Genomic DNA, 12,135 nt, shown 5'->3' on the forward strand with positions numbered 1-12,135 from the left:
GAGTTGCCAACATGAGCTCATGAAATGGAGCTTAGCATTACTATTGATGGAATCATGGATCCACTTACTTAAAATCCAAGGAAAACTAAGGCAAAACTTGACACTCACAAAAGGGCAAGGCTTTCCTTAAAACTAGTAGTAAGAAAAAAACTATGACAACAAATACAACTCCAACTAGACTCCTGAGCAAAACAATTAAAAGAGGGGATGATTATCCTAGTACTTAGAAAGAAAGGTAAAAGGAAGTTTACTTTAAAAGAAATATCCATTCCTCAACATTGATGTCTCTAGAATTCTCGAAGACATTTTTAAGTTAAAGATAATAGAAATGAAGTTAGGATTTTGGTCGAATAGATGATACAAAATGTTGCAAATATAATCAACTTGTTAGGCCCATTATTAAAAATGCTTTGTTCTGAAAGATAATATAATGGAGTTGGCCCATCAAAGAAATATTGACCTAAAAAAGAATGTAGTAACTTCTAACTTCATACTAGGAGCTTCTTAGATCCTAATTGGCAAAGAAATCAATCCTGCCTATGTAATTCAATTTAAGTCATTTGACCCTATTGAAGTCATCAATTTCATACAATCAGTGGTTTTTCAGGTTCCTCACATACTAAACAACATATAAAAAACCTATTATGATAGGTTTACAAGAAAGTTTTATCTGCTAAGAGTTGAAATAGTTTATATCTCAAGAATGATGAACTCTTGTAACTCACTAGTGGAACAAGAAATCAAATCTACTTAAGCCACCTTGAACATGACCAAGAAAGATCAAGTATAGGTCTAAGATGGTGAAAAGATCGAAAACGGATGGAATCCCAAGAAAGTGAAGGAGATTACATTTAATCTTGATGACCAAGTTGAACAAAAGCCAAGGAGTCTTATTACCTTATGGGATTTTATGCCAAAAGGGTTCCAAGATGTGCATTATATGACAAAAGTATGTTATGAAGCATATAATGGAAAAAAAATCCTCTAATGATGAAAATGAAACACTAATAATAAGGATACTTAAGTGAATAGGATCTCGTTAGATGGTAGATTTGTTGTCAACATTCTACTAGCTCGCACCATAAAAGAACTTGGGATCAACATGGATGACCTTGCCTACAATTGCTTAATGATTCAATGCTTTAATTAAAGGGAACTACTTGTGATGGTCGCCGAATTTTAATAGTTATCCTCTTGGCTCCTGAAGAAGAAAGATTATATATTGATCTCTTGACAAAGTATAAAGATGGCTTTTCATGGAGTTATAAAGAGATGATTGAATTAAATCTAAATGTAACATTTCATTAATTAGCTATCAAAACATGATGCTTAACTTGTAAAATAGGTGCAATGTCATTTTCAACAAAAACTAATTCCTCAAATTGAAACTAAAGTCAACCAACTTATTGAAGCTAACTTTATATGAGAAGTGAAATATCCAACTTGAATATCGAATATTGTCTCTGTTAAAAACAAAAATGGACAAGTTCAAGTATATGTCGATTTTCGTGATCTTAACAATGCATATCCAAAATATGACTTCCCATTACCCTTAATTGAATTCATATTTGATCTTACTATTAGACATGAAGAATTATCCTTTATGGATGGCTCATCAAAGATATAATCAAATTTAAATGTCTCCAAGAGATGAAAAACTCATGGCCTTTCACACTTTGAAAGGGATTTATTTTTATAAAGTTATCCCTTTTAGGCTGAAAAATGCTAGTGCGACCTACCAACAAGCTTTGCAAAAGATCTTTGAAGACATGTTTCATAAAAATTTTGAATGTTACATTAATGATCTAGTTGTAAAATCAAAGAAAAGAAGTAACCATCTTTAAGACCTTCAAAAAGTGTTTGAGTAGTCACGATCAATCCACAGTGGGAAAGTTTCTTGGATTCTTCATTCAACACTGTGGTATTAAGATTGATCAATCCAAAATTAAGGTAATTTAAAAGATGTCAAAGCCTTGAAAGATATACGAGTTGAAAAGTTTATGATAATATTTGGCTTACATTCATAGGTTCATATCTAATCTAACAAGATGATGCCTACTATTCAACTGACTTATGAAGAAAGTTGTCCCTTTAGAATGAGATGAAGCCCATACAAATGCTTTCAAAAGCATTGAAGAATATTTAGTAAAACCTCCTATGTTGAGATCTCCTATACCAAGTTGACTACTCATCCTTCATATTACAACACAAGAATGATCTTTAGGATCATTACTTGCCTAAAAGAATGATGAAGAAAAAGAAAATACCTTGCATTATTTAAGTAGAACACTAACATGTTCTGAGCTAAATTATTCACCAATAGAGAAACTATGTCTAACATTGTTATTCTCAATAAAGAAGTAAAGTCATTATTTCCATGTCTATTTTGTGCATTAGATTTCAAAAGAAAATCCTATCAAGTACATTATATCAATACTAGTCCTATTAGGACGACTAACAAAATGATCGCTTTCACTATAAGGGTTCAAAATTATATACATCACTTAAAGAGCCAAAAAGGCCAAACATTAGTTGATTTCCTAGTTGATCATCCTATCTCTACATAATGGGAGCCAATCAAAGACTTTCTTGATGAAAAAATACTTCTAATTGAAACTTTATCTCTATGGCGAATGTTCTTTCATGAAACATCTCATCATGAAGAGACAGGTGCTAGAGAAGTATTCATTTTCTTAAAGAGAGATATATGTACTTCATTCTAATTGAAAATTGTTCAAACAATGTGGTAGAATACTAGACCTTAATACTTAGATTGGAGATGACTATGTGTTAGCCCAAGGGTTCTCCTAATCAGGTTTTGATTATAACAAACCATGATTAAGTTACTAATTGGATTGAATTGTAAAGAATCTCAGGTATTAATTTGAAAATTCATCAAATGACCTAATGGATACAAGATCAAGACGTTTGGAAGACCTTTAATCATAGGAAACAAATGTAAGATGAATGCATGGGTGCACTTAGGTTTTACATATCATTTCATACAGTTTTGGAAAACTCGGTTTATTATTTAAAGTTACAGTTTCATTAAAACCCAAGTTTTATCAAATGTACCTTAGGTAAGACGTTTCAAAATTGACATATTAATTTACCTAAAGACTTTGCCTAAGTGTTAGAAGAGAAAAGAACAGAAAAAGGCAGGTTTTTGAGGCCAAAATGTTGAACTAGTTGAGGCACTAGGCCAACCGACTCAACCGGCTAGGGTACCGGTTGACTGGTTCCCTTTGCCTGGTCGAGGTCTGATCGAGGAGTACAAAAAACACTCTTTCTCTTCCAATGGCCTTTCCTCCCGGTCAAGGTATCTTTCTTTCTGATCGAGGTTCGGTCGAAGCTCGATCGAAGCAATGGTAACCTGCCAGAGCATTAAATGCCCCAACGGGTAGTGAACTGGTTGACCCCTAACTCGACCGGTTGAGATTGTTTTTTGATTTTCTTGGCTCCTGAGGTTAGAAACCTATAAATAGAGAGCTCGACTTCATTTATGAGATATAAAACACCTGGATTTATTTGTATACCACTTGTTCTTGCCTTAAAAGCTCTCATTTCTTTCTTGGTGCATTAAATCTTCACTTACATATCCTTTAGTGCACCTTTGTGATTCATCCTAGCTTTGATTTGTATTTGAGCTATTATTGAGCTAGGTTGAGGGATTCATTCTTGTAAAATTGAGTGTTAAAGCCTTCAAGTGAGTTGAATCTTGAAGAGATTGTGTAAGAGCCCATTGAAGCCAAAATCCAAGTGTAAAAAAGATTAGAAGCTTGGTTGAAGTTTCAAGTTAGTAGAACCCTTACTCGGTTAGGAACTTGAGGAGAGTGGACGTAGGTAAAGAAGTTTCGAACCACTATAAAATTCGAGTTTAATTTCTCTAACTCTATCTCTATTTACTTGCTTCTATTGTGCTTAAATTTATCGTGTTTAAAAAGAATTTTTAAAGACCCAATTCACTTCTCCTCTTGGGTGTTTTTCTCATTTAATATTAGCCTTGATTTTCTCACTATGGATATAAAGAGAAGGCAATTTAAAGTGTTTAGGGATTCAAAATTAATCATAAATCAACTCGTTGGCCTCTATGAGGTGAAAAAACCAGAGTTAATTCCATATTGTCACTACCCAACTAGCTTATTAAGATAGTTTTGGGATATCACCATTGAACATGTTTCAAGCAAAGAAAATAAGTAAGCTGATGCTTTAGAAAAGCTTGCATCCACTCATTCTTTGCTAGAAAAAGAAGCCAACGAATCTGTTAGTCTCTTTAATTCTCTTAGAACTCATCTTAACCAAAGAATCTTGCAAATTCCATGTGCCATTGCTCAAAATTTAGCCTCGACATTGCTATGTGCTACTACACTTTGTTTCTTGATCCTCTAAGTAATAAGATTTCCCCACACAAATGTGCAATAGCCTAGAGTGGATCTTCATTTTGTAATAGAACCAACCCAATTTGCATCGGTGTATACCTTAATGCTTTATTATGGGTTCTTAAAGATGAGCCTCTTTCTTAGTGTTACCTTCAAATATCTTAAGATTCTATAGACTATCTCTAAGTGTTTTTTAAATGGTGATGCATGAATTGGCTTACTACACTTATTATAGAGACGATATTCGATTATGTGATAAATATATCAGTTTGCCCATAATCTTTTGGTACTGAGTTGTGTCAACTGGAACTCCACCTATTTTTTCCTTAATTTTCTTATTAGGGTCCATAGGTGTATTTGAAGGTTAGTAGTTGCTCATTCCTATCTCTTTAAGGATATCAAAAATGTATTTTCTTTATGACACAATGATTTCTTTGTTAGAGCGAACAATTTCCATTCCAACAAAGTACCTCATTGGGCCTAGATCTTTGATTTCAAATTTCAACACCAAGTATTCATTCAATATCTTTATTTCTAGCAAGTCATCTCCTGTTAGAATAATATTATCAACATAGATTATTAGAATGGTTATCTTTCCTTCATTAGAACATTTGAAGAGTAAGGTGTGGTATGTTTGAACTTGAGTGTAATTGAACCCTTTTATAAATCAGGTAAACTTGTTGAACCAAGCTATTAGTGTTTATTTCAGCTCGTAGAGTGATTTCTTTTGCTTACAAATATTTGACCCAAACTTTTCTCTAGAGCTTGGAGGGGTATTCATATAGACTCTCTATTCCACATCATCACTGAGGAAGACATTATTCACATCTAGTTGTAGAGACTAGTCAAAGTTGGTAGCAATAAATAATAGGACTCTAACTATGTTTAGCTTTGCGATTTGTGCAAAAGTTTTAGAGTAATCAATTTTATTGGTCTAAGTACAATCTTTTTCTACTAATTGAGCTTTGTATATTTTTATGGAGCTATTAGAATTGTATTTCACTATGAAGACCCATTTGTAGCCAACAATTGTTTTTTTTTTGGTAAATTCACTACTTTCCAAGTTTGATTTTTCTCAAGAGCCCTTACCTCTTAGAGTACAACTTCCTTCCACTTAGGATTATTTAGAGCATCTTACACACTTTTAGGAATTTCTACACTAGATAATTTTGAGAGAAAAACATGGTAAGATAGTGACAACAGTTTATATGACATGAAGTTTGACATGGGATATTTTGTGCAAGATCTGATTCATTTTTGAAAATGAATAAGAAGATCAATAGACTCAAGACAAACATTTACAACACAAAACTTTTTACCTAATTTTCTTGTGGATTCTTAATATGGCCTCGAGTTAGTCATGGCTTTATTGTAGAGTTTTCAATTTTTTCTTTTGCTTTTGAACTTTCTTAAGTAGACATTCCTAGTCATTATTTTTCTTAGTTTTTGCCATCAATTTCTATTTTTTTATGTTCATTAGTTGGCATTAAGGTAGGTTGTAAATTTTTCTTACTTGAAATATAAGTTTTCTCATTAGGATTTGAAAGATAACCTGTTTTGGCTACAATTTTAGGTGGAGAACCTATTTCAATTGTAATCTCAGGCTTTAATTTAAATGTTGTAGCTCTTATAGAGAGCTTGGTAGGAGTTGCAACATGCACATCAAGAGCAGTATTAGGTGCAACAACATGCATGGGTTCTAAAGGAAGATGAGCAGTAGTAGGCATGGGTTTTGAAGAAGCAACAATAGCAAGTTCGTTCTTAGGCATGACAAGAAACAAAGTTGATTCCTCTAGATCGAGAAAATTATGAAACAATGAATTTTCGCCATTTGTTTCCCCCTGAAGATGAGAGTCACTAAAGAAAGATTTTGATTTTAAAAAATCACTTCCATGGTCACAAACAATTTTTTTGAGAGCGAATCAAAACACTTATACATTTTATGTGTTGGGGAATATATATATATATAAAACACACTTCCTAGCTCTTGTATCAAGTTTCTCTTGATTGTGATTATGGATATGAACAAAGGTTGTGCATCCAAAATTTTTTAGAGGAATATTTGAAGAAAGTCTCGATGTGGGATAATGATTTTGAATTTTTTTAATGGTGTTTGAAATTTCAAAATTCTTATAAGCATGCACTTAATTAAAAAAGTAGCTATTAGAATTGCTTCACCCCAAAGATATAGGTACTTTTGTAGAAGACATTGAAGATTGAGTTACTTATAGTAAGTGTTTATTTTTCCTTTCAATTATTTCATTTTGTTGTGGAGTGCCATTATAAGACTTTATTGCACAACCCTATTTTCTGAAAATATTTTCGCAAAATGTTTTAAAAATATTTCTTTCCATTATCACTTTGGAAAACTTAAATTTTAGTTTAAAATTGTGTTTGAACCATGTTGTGAAAAATTTTAAATACTTGTTTTGCCTCATATTTTTTCCTTTAACTAATATACCCAAAAAATTCATGTATAATCATTAATAAATGTAATAAAATATCTTTTACCAGAAAAAGTAGTGCCCTGAGAGGCCACCAGATATCACTATGAATAATTGAGAAAGGTTTTGATGCCTTGTAAGATTGCGGAGGAAAAAAATGCACGATGATGTTTTACTAATTCACAAATTTCATATTGAAACAACTATAAATTTTTATTTTTAAACAAGCTTGGAAAAAAAATATTTAAGGTAATGAAAATTAAGATGACCTAACCTAAAAGACCATAACATTACTTCATTACCTCTAGAAATAGAAATAAATTCTAAACAAGTACTCTTATTTTGTCTCCCAAGTTCAATTTCATCTTCAAGGTAATAAAGACCTTCACTTTGTTTAGCATTGTCAATCATCCTTCTTGAGTTCATTTCTTGAGATTCACACTAATCATTGAAAAAATTAACTTGACATTTTATCCTGAGTTAATTTGCTAATAGACAAAAGGTTACAAGACAACTTTGAAACGTGAAGAACATTCTGAAGTGTAAATGATGGAGATATAACAATTGATCATTTTCCACAAATAGTTGAAAGAGAACCATCTGCTATTTTTACCTTTTGATTATTTGGACAAAGATTGTAAGTTGATTTTTTTTTGGAATAGTTAGTCATATGATCTATTTTTTCTGAATCTATAATCCAAGGGTAATTTAAATTAACACTAACCAAGGTTGCGATGGGGTAATTACCTTTCTGGGTTAATGAACAAGAAGAAAAGGAATTTACAAAGTTTTAGAGAAGTTTGTAGAGATGATCTAATTGATCCTTTATGAATGGAAAAGTGTCTAAATTGATTTGGTGTTCTTTGGATTCCTTAGTAGTCACTTAGAATGCCTTGGCATCATTGCTGACATTTTTCTTCTAATTTAGCGACTTGCCATGCAATTTCTAGTAAGTTTCTTGAGTATGCCATAGTCTTTTGCAATGATCACACCACAATTTTTTTTGTCTTCTTGTCATCCTATTATCTCAACTTCAAAACTCCTGGATGCAAACATTGAATTCTCTACTGACAGTTTAGTGTTAGTTAACATGATCGTGTGACGTGTTTTCTTGTTACGGACTTTGGGAAAAAACGGCTTGTAAATTGGACAATGGCTTTCTTTCAATTATTTGTCCTCTTATATTGTCAAGTTCCTTGTTTTGACCTATTAAGGAGTCCACAACATGGTCATTTTTGACCAATTGTTGGTACATTGTGTTGAGAAATCCTAGATTTCTCCATTTCAAAGCTCGGGATCATTAGGGTGCATGAAAATCTATCCTAGGCCTTCTAGATATATCACATGGTGTAAACATGACATTTAAAAACCAATGTTGATATAGATCAAGAGAAAAATGTTATACTTGCAATCTGAATGTTCTTAGATTGATTCCTATCGGTGTATAAAGCTTCATAGGTGAAAAAGATCTTGCAAACCCATAATCATCCACTCGATGAATCCTTCTTAAGTCAAAGCATGGAGATGATGGAGATCTTAGCGTTAGAGGCTAAGATTCTCTCTTTAGACTACAAGGAGAGAATGATAAGAATCTAAACTTGAAATTTAAACCCTTAAGAGGGGTATTTATAGGCTTCTATTAGGCTTAAGTGATTTGAGCTTACCATGGGCTTGACTAACTTCATCTAGTCCCAAAAGGTTGCTAATTAATTAATTAACCCTATCAAGCTCTAATTAATTTGTCAATCCAATCCAAAGATATTGCTCATTTGCCCTTGTGCAACTTTACACAATTGCCAAAACACATTTATACATATAAGTGAACTAAAAAGTCACTTAACACTCATAAACCATGCCATAAAAGAATATGAGCTCAAGTGAAGACCACTAGAACCCATAGGATAGTACTGACTCCCTCATAATCCAATTCAAAAGTTGATTTAACATCCTACTAGGAGAGTCAGCTGCACTCCAATACCTTATATATATTAAAATGAGACACCTAGTGCTCAAGTTTATGACTTGCTATCCACTCTATATAGTCTTCCCATGAATTGGTCGTTCGTAATCTAACAAAGTAAAAGCCATCAGCCTTTCAAGACTATCTCTACAATCCTTGAGTTACAAAACCTCCTATTATGTGATCAAATGACATATTCTAGTTCACTAACACTTTGTGGTATCGATAGAACAACTCCATTCCATATCGGTGACCAGATCTAATTCATCCCAAAGAGTTCCTAGACTACGGTAGTATTGTGTAATGGTTTGATCTCCTTATTTTAGGTCATGATATTGTGTTCTAATATTTAGTTTGTGAGAAGAATTTCCAAGGTTAAGGTATACCATTTTTACATTGTCCCAAATAGGGTCGAGAGATCTTTGGCTGTATTGAGTTGAGAAGCCACACTATCACTAGAGAATTCTTGACATCTGAATTCTCAAAGGTTGCATTTGTCTCCTTTGGTTGACTTATTGCTCTAGTTAAATAACCTATCTTCCTTCTTCCCCATAGATAAAATTTAATCGCTAAGGACCATTACAAAAAATTTGAACCATTTAGTTTATGGTTTGTAATTTGCTAGTTCAAATTAATGTTGTCGTGGTCCTGTCCATTCGATGATTTCTTCGATGGTGGAATATCTTGTTAAGTCTCTTAGGCATTCCCTCTATGGGCTCCCATCATGGTTGTCTTCACCATGAACATCGATTATAGAGTCTGGACCTTTGATACCATAAAGGTTTTGAGGGGGAAATATTATCTGCTCTTCTTTTATTTAGTTAATCAAAATCAATGTTTTCAGAACTGAACCGATCATTGAATCAAAAAAGTTACTGGTTCACGATTCACTAATCGGATTGATAGTCGAACCGGTGATGCAATAAATATATAATTTATATATTATATAAAATTAAAATTTTAATAATGTTTGATTTTTATATTTGATATATTGAATTAAATGATAAAGTTCAATATTTTAAATTTTATTAAATAGAAATATGTAATTTTTAAGAATGAAGATATATTTAAGATGAAAAAATTAATAATATTTAATTTTATCTCCATGTCTTTGTATTTTATTTTTCAAAATTATTATATTAATTAATTTATATTGTTTTTCATAATTATTATAAAAATAAACAAGAATTAAAATATTTACATTTCTAAAACAACATATAATAAATATGGTGTATTGCTTAATGGTTCAGACTTTAATTTTTAAGCTAGAGATCCGTGCATCAAGTCTTCCCACAAGCAATGTTTGTTTTCCTCACCTCTAATCAGTCCCAATCCCACATCGAAGCACATGAATTCTATGTGCTCTAAGTGCCCTATAAATATATTGCAACATCCATTCTCATCCAAGCTTGCCAGTGGATTGGGCCTGGAGACGTGACCCATGTATTGGCTCACAAGAAATAAATTTTATAAGTATTTCTTGCCATTGGATAGGCCTAGTGGCTTGGACTAGATATGAGTTTATAAATAGTTTTAGTTCTAAAAACATTAGGCATGGATTAGGTTTGATGGAAAATTGGGCTTTTAATGGAAAACAAATAATAAAAGCAATTTGGGCCTAGCTAGTTTGTAGGAAATCAGACAGTTTGCCCGGTTCGGCGATTCAACTATTGGTTTGAATGGTTCAATACTGGTTTGACTACTAAATAGTTCATTGAGATGAACCAAATTAGAAAGCTTACTAGTCGACCATTCGTCCAATTCGTCTGACTGGCTGATCCGATTCGATTTTTAAAATGTTGATCAAAATTGCATTATATAGGCAAAGACTTTAACCATTCTCCTTTGAAAATAGGAATTGGAAAACGAACCTAAAACGAAAATATAAAAATCATAATAGAATCTAATTAAGATTCAATTTTATTTTGAAATCTAACAAATCTTAACTAAATCTTCGACAAAAAGTAATTGATTAATCATTGCATCCTTATTGTGTGAGATCTTTAGGTCTTATTACAAGTAAAATAGCCCTAAGTGTTTATGATGAAAATGAAATAATTTAACCTTATGGACATATATGGTAAACAATTAATTTGCATCTAAAAGACATGAGATAAAAAAGAAGACTATTAAGTTGCATTGATAAATATTTGTTCTTTATATTGCTTTTATAGTACAAATTATAAATATATTTATAGTGTTGAATAATATACAACTTCAAGGGATTAAATATATACATTAAAAATGTGACTAAATAAGTTGGTAACATAATAAGATATTATTATTATTACTTTTAAATTTTAGGGTTCAACTACTATGTGTACTTAATAGGCATATGAGTTTATATTTCTCAAATGGTAGGTATGCTTGCATAGTCACATGAACCATTTGCTATTAATATTATGAATTACCTTCAAAAGCGGAAAGAGATGGAATTGGATATTATTAGTCAGATTATCTCAGTCCATTTTATACAGAGATGTTGAAAATGGTTAGGTATCTAAGTGGGTGGATTTGACTTGACTAAATATAAATACATAAAAATGCATAGGAGTTTGTGAGAGTTGTAAAATTACTTAAGACACCACCACTATGAAAAGAAAAAAAAAACTGACAATGTTCTCTCTCTAAACAAGATAGTATTTTTTGAACGAGTCATCCCATGACTTTTTTTTTTTTTTTTTTTCTGTGTGAAAACAGTGGCAAGGTTCTCATACTACAGAAACAAAAACGATCTCATTTGTTGCAATATCATTCACGATGAAGGGCCAAAGGGTTTGGTCAATAAAATAATCAATTGAAGTTTTTGGGCATCTCAAAAAAGTAACTCTAGATTTATTTCATCATAAATAAGACACATTAAGGAAATGAGGGATGGGCCACGCGTCAAATAAAAAAAATTAAGATAAAAAGGGTTAGAAGTTTCCAAAAATACCAACACATGGTTTTAAGCAGTACAAATATAAGATAGATACTTCCTGAAAGGACTCCATATCTAAACCACATGACTATTGGACATCTTTTAGTGTCTCGCTAAGATTTGTAATTCTAGATGATAAGTACTTTTATTTATTTCTTAATGAAACTATATTCAATTGGATCCAATGAAGATCAACCAACCAGTTTCTTTCACTGCTTCTTCTTGTTTGGAGTTGTATATATATATATATATATATATATATATATATATATATATATATATATATATATATATTTTAATATTTTAGCAATTTTTACAGGACTGCTCTCCACTGAGGCAATATAACTCTTCCAATTGTTTTAAATTTGAAAATTGATCATCATTCCATTGTTACAATACTTCATCATCTGGCAGTGATCCAATAATTACCAA

The sequence above is a fragment of the Vitis vinifera genome, chromosome 2, assembly GCF_030704535.1.
Source record: "Vitis vinifera cultivar Pinot Noir 40024 chromosome 2, ASM3070453v1".
NCBI classification, from domain to species: Eukaryota; Viridiplantae; Streptophyta; class Magnoliopsida; order Vitales; family Vitaceae; genus Vitis; species Vitis vinifera.